The sequence below is a fragment of the Thamnophis elegans genome, chromosome 2, assembly GCF_009769535.1.
Source record: "Thamnophis elegans isolate rThaEle1 chromosome 2, rThaEle1.pri, whole genome shotgun sequence".
NCBI classification, from domain to species: Eukaryota; Metazoa; Chordata; class Lepidosauria; order Squamata; family Colubridae; genus Thamnophis; species Thamnophis elegans.
The window spans coordinates 69,919,013-69,935,109 of NC_045542.1; positions in this window are offsets into that span (position 1 = coordinate 69,919,013).

Here is a 16,097-nt window from a genome sequence, read left to right on the forward strand (position 1 = left end):
TGCAGAGCGGCAGGAGGGGGAGGAAGGGGAATCGTAAGACAGCCCTGCATTACATTAGAACGTGAGGAGGGGGGATGGTGCGGTGCGCGCTGCGCGGCAAACTGACACAGAGGGAGGGGAAACTCACAGGGGCGCTGGGCCATTCACGAGCGTCACCCAGCGGCATGGCCCCGCCCCTTTTTCTCCTCCATTTCGGGCAAATTTTTCACTGACTCGAGTATAAGCCGAGGCGGCTTTTTTCAGCCCAAAAAGTGGGCTGAAAAACTAGGCTTATACTCGAGTATATACAGTAATGTTTTTTTTAAAAAAAGATTCATAATTTTTTCTTTAAGCAGAATAATACATTGTTACTGCGGATTTTGAGATCTACAAAACCTACACAGGCCTGTGAGCTATGCAGCATCTAACAATCTATGCATAGGGTTTAAACTATCTTTAATAATTCATGGCCAAATTCAGTTGTCATTCCATCAAGAATGGCATTCATTTTTATACAACAAAAGTCCAGTAAATTGAATGATCAATTAAATTCCAATATTTATTTATTTGCTTTTGGCAAATTGTTTAAAATGAAGTAGACAAGATTACACAAGCCACCAATGTATTAATTATATTGATTGATATATAGCTTTCTTTATTCAAATAACTATAGACAGATTAATCTTGGGATTTTTTCCCTCCTACCCCCCACTTGATATGGAGGTCTTTAGAATAAATTTCAAGGTTTCAGACTAACTGATAAATCTGCATGTCAATCCCTACTATATGCTTGTGGGGCAATATATCATGCATTGCCAGTTTTAAGATAAAGCACATCAAACCAAAGCTAGTAATAGTCTCAACTGCTACAAAGCTGCATCTGATTAGCATTCATAGTTGGAAATGTTTGGTCCAATGAAAAGGGCTAACTTTTTCATCATTAATGTTCTTATGGAATCACAATGTTTTTCACATCACAAATAAAAATAAAGGAACGTAAGAAATTACAAAACAAATTAAAAATATAAATAAAAGGCTACTAGGAAAAAGCATTTGCAACTACTTGAATAAGATGTTTGACTGACTGATAGTCTGACCATTGCTTTCTTATTGTATAAGGTCTCATTGCAGCTTATAATTAAAATTGAAAATACAAAATTACAATAAAATCAGTGCAATAACTTTAAAATAAAAATGGATTAAAATTATCAATAGTTAAAAGCTTGGTAAAATGCATTTTTGCAATTTTCTGTAATACCAAAAAAGTGGGGGCCAAACCCACTTTTCTAAGAGTCTATAGCCTAGAAGTCACACAGAAAAGGAAGACTTTCACATACCAGATACCCACATTTTTGGCCATACTAGTGGTAGTGATTGTGGTGGTGAAGGGGATCTTCAAAGGAAGGGCTGGATCATTGTGGCACAGGATCCCCAAAATGTTCAGGTTGCAATTGCAGGCTTTGGATAGTTTCAATGAAATTAATATGGAGCAAACATTGTTGTATTCCAGACAATTCCAAACCGTATAGTACACATATATGTCCTAAATTACCTGAGGAAATGTCTCTTGCCAGTCACATCTACCTGACCCATCAGAGCGGGCAGTGAGGGAATGTTGCGAGTCCCATCTCTGAGGGAGATACACCTAGTGGGACCTAGAAGAAAGGCTTTCTCTGTGGTGCCTCCCTCTCTCTTGAACATCACTCTCCCAGAGATTAGAATGGCCCCCATCTAATACTCTTCTGGAAGGCGTTAAAGACCTGGATCTGCCAGTAGGCCTGGGGAACCCAGAGCAGGATGAAGCCCATTAAATGGCTCATGTGATCTACTGTCACCAGGGCGGTGGGTGGGATACATTGTACTACAGTAAATTATTTGATTCTTTTTGTTAGTTTTTATTGTTTTAAATGTGGTTTTATATTCTGTATGTTGCCTTGAGTCACAATGGGTGAATAGGGGCAATAAAAATTCAATAAATAAATGAATAACAATATATTCATAAAATAAAATTACTAAAATAAAATTACATATACGAACAAAGGAGTATCTCATAATCAATGGCTTAAAAATATAGAACACACAAACATTGCAGAAATGCTAAATGAAATTATAGTCAGAAAAATATTATTGTGCTTAATTTGAGAAGAGTTAACCTGGCTTTCTGGACTTACAGAACTGTTATGTGTGAACAACAAAACAATGTGTTTTGTTGTTCACACAAAAAAGTGTGTGAAAATAAAACTTAATTGTGACATGACCTATCATAAGCCAATGTCAACTTGTACAGATGGCTACCAATTTTATAGGAAAATATATTTAGGTATTGTATATAATGACAAAATTTTTTATCATGCTACTGAAAAAAAATCCTTATTGTGTACACACAAGGACATAATATGAAAACTACTAATACAATCTTGAGGAAATTTAAATCTAATGGTGGGGAGATGGTGTCTGATTTAATCTGTTTTAAACCTCACCAGGTTCTTCCAAGGCCAAACAATGAATCTGATTGAGAATTGGGCTTTTTGGGTGACTCTGATCTTTTGTAAATATTAATGATGCCAACAGAATATGACCTAGAAATAAAAACCACCTTCTTTTAGATTACACTCATTATTCATAGGATATGCTCCATAATCAGAATCATATTTATTGAACCATGTGGAAATTATCTTTGGCAGAACCTAGCTTTGCAGGCATGTGTGGATTTGCTCTAGCTTGAATAAAAGCTCTCTTCTTAGAAAAAGCAATTCAATATCAAATTGGACGCTATCGTGGAATGGTCAGATTTTCTTTAAAAAAAAAATCACCTCTGTTAGTTTTTCATATATGCATCAGCATTTAGTGCATAATGTAAAGTTTGTGTCAAATTTATAAAACTAAATCAAAATGGTCTGAATGACATGCCCTCAAATGTCTGGCTTTTCTGTGGACTTCCAAAGCAACAACCCTATTGGTGTTATCATTTTGAACAGTGGTGGGATTCAATTTTTTTTACTGCTGGTTCTGTGAGCGTGGCTTGGTGGGCATGGCAGGGGAAGGATATTGTAAAATCTCCATTCCCTCCCAACTCCAGGGGAAGGTTACTGCAAAATCCTCATTCCCACCTGATTAGCTGGGGCTCGGGAGGCAGAGAATAGATGGAGGCTGGGCCAGTCAGAGGTGGTATTTACTGGTTCTCTGAACTAATCAAAATTTCTGCTACTGGTTCTCCAGAACTGGTCAGAACCTGCTGAATACCACCTCTGACTTTGAAGGCAACTGAACTAGTGCTGTCCTCACAGCCTAAGGACAGGGATTTCTATCATTTTGATCCTAACCAGAACTCATAAATGAAGGGAAAATGGGAAAAAATACTATCCTAGGAGCAGCAACAGCAACAAAATCTTAGTCCAGAAGTCTCCTTTAGTTTCTCCCAAGCCCAGGCAATACACAACAGACCAAATGGCTTACTGTTCAGAAAAAGCTCAAAAGATGCTTTTTCAAAAGGCAACTGGGCTGTCTTTGTTTTTTCTTGAAGATGTTTTGCTTCTCATTCAATAAGCTTCTTCAGTTCTGATTGAATTCAGAACTGAAGAAGCTTCTTGGATGAGAAGTGAAACCTCTTCAGGGTAAAACAAAGAAAGTCCAGGTGCCTTTGAAAAAGCACCTTTGGGACAAACGTGACCTGGATGACTGAGAATCTCCATACACCTTGTTCAGAAAGAGGTTCAATCTTTCTCACCCGATTGAAATCTATGTTGCAGATATGATATGATAGGGAAAGGCAGAAAAATGTCAGGTTTCACACAATATTTAAACACAAACCATGTTTCTAATTGTTAAAATGTAATATGGTAGACTTTACAGTATTATAAAAAACATTTAACTTATTTGTGAATGTTCTATACATGGTTTCATAAAGCAACACAGGAATCACACAGCTTGAACACATAGGAAACCCGCAAGCTATTCTGCAGTCAAGACTTAGCTCATGAATATGCCATTTAAAATAGTTTATTTCACCAACTGATCCCTCATTTTATTTCGCAATAACCCCTGGATTTTTGGAACCACAACTGTCACATAGTTTTCCTGAATTACTCTGCCTGCATAGTTAGCAGAGACGTTGGCTGCTTTTAGCAGAAGATAAAATTGCTGAGGGCTGGGGATCTTATTCTGCTTGAGAGGATCATTCTTTGTGGCTAATTTCCCAAGAGTCACAAGCTGATGATGGACAGAACTTGGCTGATTCATTCTTTCTGTCACACATATGAACACATCTTACATAAGACTGCACCCAATACTCATATCACATCTAACTAGGAGCCCTTTGGAGATATTTGATAAGAAATGTGTAAAAAAAGGACTGAGCTTAGCATATTCCCACAGCTCATTCTTCATAGCTTTCAGAGGTAGCCTCAAATCTTTAAATCTGGATGAGCATATATAATGTTCTTCACTGTTTGGCGGCCTGCACACCTTTGAATAGGTAAATAAAATTATAGCATTCATAAGTCTTACAAATTAGTTCTGATTGGACCTGTAATAAAGTAAAAACATACCAACAAATCCTGGTATATGTTGCTAGGGTTTAAAGTATTTTAGGAAAGACACACTTCACATTTATTTTTTTCCCATTGTAGTAATGCAATTTGGTTCCAAAAGATTTTAAAAAAACTTTTATCTTTTATCAAAGTTACCAAATTTTTGAATCTGATATTTTACTCTAAACAACTTTGGTCAACATAGAACAATACAGGAACAAAAAAAATGGTGCTTAATGTAACAATTTTCCAAAGTCTACCTTGAACTAATGCTTCAAGATGTGAATCCAGCCCCTTTAAGCATTGAAAGCAGTTGCTTAGCATGGACAAGCAGTATATATTCACAGAACAGAACTACAGTAATAATATGTGATCTCTAGAAAACAATAAATTATTTCATGTTTAAAGATCAATAGCCAATTCCTAAGTTGAAAGTTGCCCATCTACTGCAGCTTGGCAACTGTGGCAGAAGGTGTCAATTGCACTTAACTTGATTTATCACTGTTATCAGCGGATTAAGGGAGATGACAGCTTGATGCCAACTCTGGTTATTAATGTTCATAAGAGATCGCCCCAGCTCTTGAAAGGCACATGTTTTACTTTTCTCATGCTTCAGAAAAAAACCTGCTGAAAATATATTTAGTAGCTGGTATTTACTTCTTGCATAGATTTGTCATTATTAATTGTAACTACAATGGACACCAAGTTGAATATCTGGAGGTATTAAGCATTGCATTTTAATGGTTTAATCTTCAATGTACTTACAGTTTTGATTAAGAGCATATGTCAAAATGATTTAATTGTCCTGATAGTATTAAGGAAAATATAAATGCCTAAAATTTGTCCATTTGTTTACTATTACGCAGAAAATTGCTAATTTCTTATTCTCTCTCTCTCTCTCTCTCTCTCTCTCTCTCTCTCTCTCTCTCCCCCCCCCTCTCTCTCTCTCTCTCTCTCTCTCTCTCTCTCTCTCTCTCACACACACACACACACACACACACACACACACACACACACAACCTCATTTGATTCTGTCTGGAGGGAATTAGTGAGATTGGGGAGAAAATTGCTAGTTCAGAATCCCAAGCTTTGAGAAATTTCAACTCAATCATAATTAGCTCAGTCTGAGTACCACCATGGTGCCCACTATTTCCCATTATATGACAGTATTAGTCAGATCATGGTTTAGCTTCCAAGAGTTTCTGATATCTAACATTTGGAGAAAAAATTCTTTCCTAATGAAAACATAGAAATTGAATGATTGATTTTTTTTTTTTACCAGATTAACTCTGTGCAAATTAATGGACAATATACTCACAGAAAGAAAGGAATGTAGTTCAGTTCACAATAAATTTAGGGGAAGCCTGTAACTCATGTTCCAAATGACATCACTGGAAGAATGATTAGAACCAAGCTTCAGAATGATTCCAAATTTAAATGAGTTTGGAATAAAGGTCAAATCAGCTTGTGTAGGGCTGTTAATCTTCTTGGCACATTGTCTCTCAAACAAAAGAGTTTTGCCATCAAATAACTTCTAAAATAAATAATTTGGGATAAAGTGACAGTAGTAAATGTGAGGCAGCAAAACAAAGACTGAGATACTCAAACTGGAAGAGTAGAATTTTGCAGCATATTGAAAAGTATTCAAGAGTTAGAACCAGGCTTTAGAAGATTTGAAATAAAGGGACTAGAAGCTGCATGTGAAGGAAAGAAGAATCCAATGTAAAGACCTGATTTAAACATGATTTTGTATAACATTTGCATCAATTATGCCTAGTGGAATGATGCCACGGCTGACACTTATTTATTTCTTAGTCATCAAATGTCTACCCTTGAAGTCCATCCATCATATTTTTTTAGTCTCTCCAGAATATAATGGTGTGTTATAGTTACATGTGTCTCTTTTATGCTAACATAATACCACAACTCACAAAGCTTCAATGGCCCCCAATAGGCTTCCAAGTTTAGTTCATCATGATGGTTGCTACCTACATGACATTAGACAAGCTTATTTGTGGGACCAACTACTCCCAAGGAACAGCGACGTGCGGTGAGGTTTATGGCTGGTGAGGCACTGACGTCATACACAATCTTTTTATTAAAATGCCTTTGTAATACAGGGGGATTTAATAAAAGGATGCATGCCCTTTTGTCCCAACTGTTTTTTAAACAGTTAGGCAGTCATTCACGGTGAGGCAGCAGCTAGCTAGCCTCACCTCAGTACTTTTACTTTTTCTTTTCATGATGAGAGCGGTGAGACTGTGCCTCACCTGACTGCACGTCACTGCCAAGGAAATATGTCTATCCCACATGATCCAGTAGGAAGGAGACACTCCCCTCATTGAAATAATGCCATCATGCCTTCTCAATGGGATGTCTGCCATTTGAAATAATCTTCCAAGTTGAACATGTCCATTCAGGCCTTTAGGAAATCAGTTAAGACATAATTATTTCTGTGGGCCTTTGGATCAGGATTAATAGAGTTCTTAATTTAAAGACTGATTGATTATGTGCCATCAAGTCATTGTTAATTCTAAGCAACTATAAATAAATTTAATAAATTTTCCCCATGAAGATCTGTCAACCTAGTATTTCAGGATTTACAATAGTGTAATATAATAAGTTATAAATTAGTTCTGAATTTGTTTTATCAGGTTAGTTGGTTTTTAATTGCATGTTTCCTTTCTACGTATTTGTTGCCTAATTATTGATAGATAAATTGGTTTATTGGAATCATGTTTTCTGAATAGGTTGACCATATAAATGCTATTGATCCATCAAACAACCCATCATATAATTATATAAAATATAATAATATAAATATTGGCAGAGAAGTTTGGATAAAAGTGATAATGGCAAAGTTCTAACAATGGAAAACTAGAGGACTTAATATCCAAATGTTGTAACATTTCACTTAACAGAAACAAGATGGGCTTAAAATCTTGATAATTTTGTATGTTCCACTGATTTGAAGAAATTCCCACATAACATTCTGAATTACCATAATCCTCTTCTGCTTCAGTTTTGTTGCCGCAGTTCTATTCTTGCTGTATTTCAAGCTGCAACCTAAATGCTGTAGAACCTAAGACTACTCATTTCCACATTCTATCTAAGTACTTACAATGTATTCTTTACATAAAATCTTAGATTACTAGTATTTATTCATAGCAAGACTTTTTAATTGTTTTTCAAGTACCAAGCTCTGCTAAGATGCTTGAATAATAAATAAATAAAGCAGATCAAATTATTTCGCATTATACTCATAAACTTTACAGCTCTAATTACATCTGAAACTCATTTTTTAATTTGCATGTCAGCCAGAAATTACTTTGCTGGTTCAAAAACTAAGTTGCTGACAAGAAGCTGTGATGCATGGCTGATAAAACATGTATTGCTTTACAAATGTTTGCTTTATTCACCTGGCACACATATTCATGGGGAAAAGGTCTTTTCTGTATAAAAACGACCACATTTATAATTTGCCCCAGGTGAAAATTACTTAATAGTAATTCAGTACACAACACATTGATCTTGATTATCTTTGAGTATGTAGGTGCGTATTAGTTTTAATATGAAGTAACAAACAAGTTTTGCCATTAACTTCTTAATTTATAGGAAGATAAAAGTTTGCATCAAATATGTTCAACTGGCTCATGGTGAAATGTACCATGTTCTGTGTGGCTATCTTTCAACACCATAAATCCCGTATAATTATTTTTCTGGTCCTTACTGGGTATTAACAGATTATTTATTTATTTTATTCATTTGTCCAATTTATATATTCCATCTCCCCAATCAAGCAGATCTGGGCAGTGTACCACAAAGCTAAGCAGTAAAGAAATATCTAAAAAGCATTATCATTATTATTAAAAAGTATTAAAACCACAAAACATTATAAAAACAAAACAAGAGCAAAGAAATAGCAGAGGAAGAGTTGTTAATAATAACAGAGCCACCTCACTAGTCCACCTGTCCCCTGCGGACCCAGGTCTGCTGGCATAAACAGGTCTTAAAGGACCTTCAGAAGTTCAGAAAAATCAGAAGAAATGAGACTAATCTCACCTCAGAAGGAAGAAGATCTCATTGGTTCAAATCTGCCACTAAAATATGTATGTCATTATCATAGCAATATTTTTATTCTGGTTACTTCGATTATCCCACTGCTATTCTTGCAAATAACAATAAATTATTGTATATTTCACCTCTGCATCACTTTTCTTAAATGTCTATGAAATGGGCCAGATGGCAGGACAACGTAACTATTTGTGAAGATTATTCCCAGTTCCCTCACTGCTGCTTCTTTTTCATAAAAACTAGTTGTTAGAACTAGGTATAGTGACTTTCACCCAAGATATATGATCCAACTGAGCAGGTGGAGAGATGATAGAGGTTCACTTTACTTTTTATTTCTTTTTTTTCCAGAGGGGAATTAGTACAGGATAGATAGTAGAAGAGAGAAAGAGAGAGAGAGAGAAATGTTAGATTTTTTTCTCATTCCTTTCTTCATACACAACTCAAGATAGTTAACATACCAGTACAACTTCTTCCTCTGATTTTCCCCACGCCAACAACCTCATGAGGTGAGTTGGGCTTAGAGTAAGACAATGCCTAGCCCAGTGGTTCCCAACCTTCTTTTGGTCATGCCCCACCTAAGCATCTCTAAAATCCTGATGCCCTCCACTCTGTGACATATAATTCTTACTATTCAAAAAGTGAATGGTCCACTCACATGGACGAAGCTTAAAAGGCCATTAACATGGTTTAAACAAGGTTCAAATTGCCCCATTAAAAATCAAATTGCCCCCCTATGGGACATGGGCCCCATGTTGGGAACCACTGGCTTCACCCAAAGTCATCCATCTGGGGGAAATAGAATGGCTGGTTTCTAGGCCAGCGCTTTCACGTCCACACCAAACTGTCTATTTGTGAAGTATAAAATAGGTAAAAGTAAATAAAAAAAATGAAAACCCAAATATAAAAACAACTGTTTAAAAATAAAAAAAAAACAAGTTTGATTATACATGTAACTACTGCAGCAAAAAATGTATTTGCCCAAAATTGGAACTCAAATAAGCTACCAATAGATGAAGAGATAATAAAAAAGATATTAGATTGTTCAGAGATGAATAGGTTGTCAATGAAAATAAAGGATAAAGAGGAATCAGAGTACTTCAAGACAAGGGGAAGATTTTATGATTGACTAGAGAAAGGAAACTAGAAAAGAAAATAGGGAGAAGATATAGAACCCAGATTGTTAAATGGAAAGGTGAGAAAGAAGGGGAAAACTGAAAAGAAAATATTAAATATATAAGTATACATCCAAAACGTAGATATAAAGGGGGGGGATATAGTTAGGATAGATTACCGAAGTTAAGGGAATAAGAAATGATTTCAAAATATATTTGGGTTTGTGGAAATGCCATCCCAAGGAAACATAAACTGAGATCTGAAAGAGACACCTACAATAATAGAAAAGAAAGAGAGAAAGGAGGGGAAAATGAAAGGAAGATGGAGGAAAGAAGAAAGAGGAGAGGAGAGGAGGATGGAAGGGAGAGGAAGAGAAGGAGAGCAGGTAGGAAGTGGAAGAGGAAGAGTAGGAGTAGGAGAAAGGTAAGGGAAGAAGGAAGGGGAAGAAGAGGAAGAAGGAAGAAAGTAGAGAAGTGAGGGAGAGAGAGAAGAAAGGGAAAATAAGGTGGTGTTACAGGAGGAAGGGATGGTAAATAAAGCAACCCAAACTATATATTATAACCTATTAAATGAAATAACAAATACATAAGAACGATAAAAGTAAAGAAGAATAATAATTATGTGAATGTATCAGGGACATGCAGTCAGGGGAGGCAGGGGAGGTGGGGCCTCACCAGTGTCATGAGGAAAAGAAAAGAATTTTTAAAATAGTTAAAAAGGCTAAGGTAGTTGCTGCCAGACTCCAGAGTCACAGTGACTCTGAGTCTGCTTAGTGCTAACTGTAGGGGGAGGCGAGAGAACTATGGGCCTCCTTTGCATAAGGAATTTTTTGCCTTTTAACCCTTGCTCAGAGTTAAGCAAGGGTTAAAAGGCGAAAAATTCCTTATGCAAAGGAGGCACGTGATTCTTCCGCCTCCTGGTCTGGGAGCAGCAAATCATGCCTTGCCTAAGTAAGTTGCTTTTCTTTTTAATTTTTTACATTTTCATCATGGCAGGCGGACAAGAGGAGAGTTGAAATCCACAGTTGAAAAGGTATGTGGATTGGACGGAGGGAGGGGGGGATTCAAAATGATTGTAATTTAATTTGTAATTTTTTATTGTGAGGAATTTGTGTGTGTGTGTCCGTGTGCGTGTGTTTCTTTCGGGGGGTGAGGTGGCGGAGCGCGGAAGCAGCAGGGACATTCTCGCCACTGTGTCCAACAGGCCAGGCGTCTCGCATTTATGTCCACCATAAATGCGAGTCGCCTGGCCTGTTGGACACAGTGGTGGCGAGGGGAGGAATGGGCTGGGTGGGCTGGCTGGCTGGGGAGGGGGGAATCATGGCTGCTCAGGCCCCGGTGGCAGGGCTTTAAAGTGGCGGCAGGGCCCCGGCGGCAGGACTTTAAAGTCCCAGTGGTGTGTCCGCCATAGAGACTTTAAAGTCCCAGTGGTGTGTCCGCCATAGAGACTTTAAAGTCTCTATGTCCGCCATAGAGACTTTAAAGCCCTGCCGCCGGGGCGCTGTCCGCCATAGAGTGGGACCTGGTCCTGCTCTATGGCGGACAGCATCAGGACTTTAAAGCCCTGCCACCGGGGCCCTACCACCACTTTAAAGCCCTGCTGCCCGGGACGCGGCAGCAGGGCTTTAAAGTGGCAGCAGGGCCCTGGTGACAAGACTTTAAAGTCCTGCTGCCGCGTCCCGGTCCTGCTCTATGGCGGACGCAGTGCCGGGGCTTCGGCGGGGCTTTCGCGCTTGCCTCAGCTCACCGCACGTCACTGGAATGTATACTTAAAATGCTATGGAAGAGAACAAAAAATAAATTGGTTTCTAGGCCAGCACTTTCATGTCCACACCAAACTGTCTATTTGTGAAGTATAAAATAGGTAAAAATAAATAAAAAACAATGAAAACCCAAATATAAAAACAACTGTTTAAAAAGTAAACAAAAAAGTTTTTGTATACAAACTAAGTTTGAAGCACAAGGTACAGTACTTCCTGCAGCAGAGCATGGAGGGTGTAATATCCTTGTTCAACAATTGATCAGGAAGAGAAAACATTGATTAGCTGCTGATTCTCAGCACTGGAGATGTATAATATAGAAATGTCTTTATCATTACAATTATGAGAATTATGCATTCATACCTGGTTCATTTCATTTTAGTTATGAAATCAGAAGATCTGGACAACTCAGCAGCTGCTTGTCCAAAAATATGCCCTGCATCAAAATGGAGAAGAGAGGACTATTGTTTCAGGGGGGAAAAAAACAGACAAATTTACAGCAGTTGTTATATATGTGATAGGTGGCTATTTAAATTGAAATAATCAAGCAAGCAAGAAATCAATCATCAATCTGCTTTCAAGTTATTTGGAACCTTACTTTTCAAAGCCTCTCATTTTTACCATTGAAGTATAAAGAATATAAAGCTTGTTTGCAAATAAGAAGCTGTGTGGGAAATTTCGTACCTGACACGAGGCAGCAGTTAAACTGGGGCTTTTCAGTAGTGAAGAAGGTTTTCTTTTCATGGTGGGCTATATGTCTCTGTAATCCTCCTTTCGAAACACAATAATGTTGACAGAAAAGCTAGGATTAAGGCATTGGAGAAAATAAAAGTTTGGCAATCATTTGCTGTCTTCTTGGCTTGACCTTACTCACATTGCTGATAGTGTCGTTGAATTGCTGACTCCTCTGACTGAAGCTCCTGGCTGAAGAGGCTTAAAAAGTTGACAGGGCAAATGATTGGGGCCAAAATGTCAGAAAAATGAGCCAGGATATAACTTGCATAGTTCCTGAGGGAGTATGACAATATTTTCCTAAATGTGGAAAGAGAATGGAACACAGGCTAACAGGTTTCTCACTTAATTGACCTTTCTAGGCTGCAGCCTCCGAAATCAGCTGTGCTATATTTGTTTGACCGTCTTTTGCTCAGTTTGTTGTTTCCTCTTCTCCCACCCTCAAAAATGTTTTCCTTTTAGGAATAATTGCTATGAAGGCTTGCAATTTTTCATTCAAAAAGGTACTGTCTCTTTCAAAAGTGAAGCCTTTCGATCCGAAGTTTGAAAATATGTTTGTTTGTTTTTATTAGCACCTCTGTTGCCCACCATCTTCTCAATAACAAAGCATCCCTTTTTCTAAGAATTAAAGGGAAACAATGATTTTTAAAATTCACCTTTTAAACAAAAGAAAAAGTATCAGGAAAATTTAGTCTACAAATTCAGAGAAAACCAAAAGATATATTCCTTTGGCTTCCCATGCTGATCCTCTCTATTTCTCAACAAACAGACAATATTCAATTCTAGAAAGTCGAGGTTTCCCAAAAGAGTATTTTTGAAGAATAATCTTAAAGGGGAATATATGACAAAATATATTAAACAGATAAAGAAGCTGACACTTGAAGTGGTTCAAAAACAAAACACCAGTTTCTACTTTCATGTCTGCTTGGTATTCCAAGAGGTGAACAAAAGCAAATGTCTTTCCAGGCTATAAATGGAGTAGCCACTAACTTCTTCTGGTAGATAGAAATATCAGCCAATTTCTTGTTTTAGTGGAATGTCTGCAACAACATTTAAGTACATTCTAATGCCTGTACTTAATGCCTTTAAGTACATTCTAATGCATTCTAATGCTTCTGTCTCCCTTTTAAGCTTTAGCAATATAATATAGCAATAGCAGTAGACTTATATACCGCTTCATAGGCCTTTCAGGCCTCTCTAAGCGGTTTACAGAGAGTCAGCATATTGCCCCCAACAATCTGGGTCCTCATTTTACCCACCTCAGAAGGATGGAAGGCTGAGTCAACCCTGAGCCGGTGAGATTTGAACCGCTGACCTGCTGATCTAGCAGTAGCCTGCAGTGCTGCTTTTAACCACTGCGCCACCTTGGCTCTTCTTCTTGGCTTTACTTTGGATTTTGTCCTCTACTCCTTTTCACTCATGCTTTTAGTAGCTGGTCTTAGAAATAGCAAATGTTCCAGAAGAGAAAGTTAATAAAAGTAACTAAATATTGTTGTAAACACTTTGATTATTATTTCCTAAAATGATTTGTACTCAGAGAACACACTGTTCAATTGAAATTGGAATTTTTATATATGATAAAATGAAATAAAAACTCATTACAAAAAAGTAACTAAATAGAAAGATTTTGGGTAAGAGGATCTTGGATAGCAAGGCATTCAAATGAGAAGACATTTTTTTCAAAAAAAAAAATATTACATTTGTTACAAAATCAAAAAACATATTCAAAGAAATATTGTAAGTACAATATGCCACTAATTCATTAATTTATTTATACCCTACCTTTGTCATATTTATAAATAATTCAAGGCAATGGGCATACATAATATCCTTCCTTCTGCTATTTGCTCTACAGCAACGCTGTGAGATTGATAGTGCTGAGAGAGTGTGATTGGCTTAAAATCACGCAGGCAGCTTCATGCCTAAAGTGGGATATAATTCATAGTGTTATGCTTTCTAGCCTGGTGCCCCATTCTTTTCATCTTCAAGTAGCTTGAGAATATATTTTGTGATAATTTCTATATGAGCCCCACCATTTCCCTCCTTATATTTCTGATCTACAATAACACATGCAGTTATTTGCTTAAGAGGGAAGCTCATAGAAAGTTGTAATTAGCCATTTTTATTCTTTTCTCCATGGCTGGTTGCTCTATCAAAGGCCAGGAGTTAAATGGAATCTCTAAGTGCAGAGAAATAAAATCTAAGAAAACACAGACAAAACATTAGTTGGCCTCTTAAATATCCTCCTAGTCAAGGTTTGAAATTCATGATGTGAGCTACTGGTAATCTGATCTAATCCATCGATCACTTATTATATTTAGAGTAGAGGATGCTGTGGTCTTAAACAGAAAGGGAGATTTCAATGAAATATGGTTTTGCTTTTCCAGTTCTCTGAGAATTGAAGAGACTATGGATCGAAGTGTTTTATAAAATAGCTGACATCATTGTATATCAAGCTCTTTTGCGTTGCTCAGGTTAATAGTGTTACACATTTTATCCACCTTTTTTTCCATTTCAGTCACATCATCTCCTGAGCTTAGATGAGCTTTCCAGTTGACTGGAGACCCAAACTATAATAGTCAGGACATTTCAACATCACAATAAAGTCCCCCCTCCCTTATTAGCTAGGCAATGCAATGTTCAAATATTTTGCTTGATTAATGAGAACTAAAATTAGAGCTAATTCACTTGTTTCTCTTGGTTTGTCATTTTACTGATCAACATCCCATTATCTGATAAGTTTGAGATTTTCTTTTCCTTGGCTCTTTTTTTTTTTTAAGTTTTAGAAAGATAAAGGTAAAGGAGTCCCTGAGGATTTTAGTTTATTGCCGACTAAGGGACCAGCATTCATTTTCATTTTGTGCCCATTGAGGCAGCACTGTCTTAAGATGTCATATGACCAGTATGACATCACAAACAGCTGTTATCTTTCCACTGAAGTAGTACCTATTTATCTACTTGCATTTGCATACTTTCAAACTGTTACATTGGCAGGACCTGGGATGAGGACAGGAACTCACCCCATCACATGGCACCTGGGCCTCAAACCTATTGGTTTTCCTGCCAAAAAGCCCAGTGTCTTAACCTCTGAACCACTTTCAGAAGCAACTTCATACATGTTTTCTATAATAATTTGCTTTATGTCATGGTTTGAAAGTGAAAAATTAGAAACACTGCATTAAAACATTGGTGTGGAAAAGATGCTTTCCTTAATAAGGAACCCAAGTAATTGGAGATAGATGAAACTAAGTATCTTTTATTGGTGTGGAAAATTACATTGATCATTGGGCTGAAGAAACACAGAACAGCTCCAAACGAAGCAAGGTTACAGGTTATATATCTTTGGTTTGTTACATGTGAATGTCAAAGAAAATCCTGCAAGTCATACTCTGACCTCTTTCTTTGTTAATACTTGGGAGATAAGCTTATTGTGGTGCCCTTCCATTTCTCAAAACTAATGGATTTCTATTCCTGCCTTATATAGTAACACCAGGTATCGTAAACAATGACAGGTATTATGCCTGTGTGCTACTTCCTTTTATGCCATCCAAAGGCAATAGTCTGGATTTTGCTATTTCTCTCTTTCCAGGGTCACAGTGGCACCCACCTGCTTTGTGGTCACATAATTTTATTTATCCTTAAGCCACATCCAATATCTTACATGTCATTTAACCTCCACAACATGAATCAATTTTCTCTACTATTCCTGATAAAGTAGGACCGGTAAACATAAACATTGTGAGGCAAAAATTGAAGTGACTTGGAGTTCAGTTAAAGAAATGCAATATTAGCTTTGGTAATAGAGGGCTTCAATTAGAAGGAGATAAATCATTTAATAATATGTTTATTGCTGACATGTATGAGCCACTCTAAAAAAAAAAGATTTTGTTTTGTTATCTTAGATAGTTTGC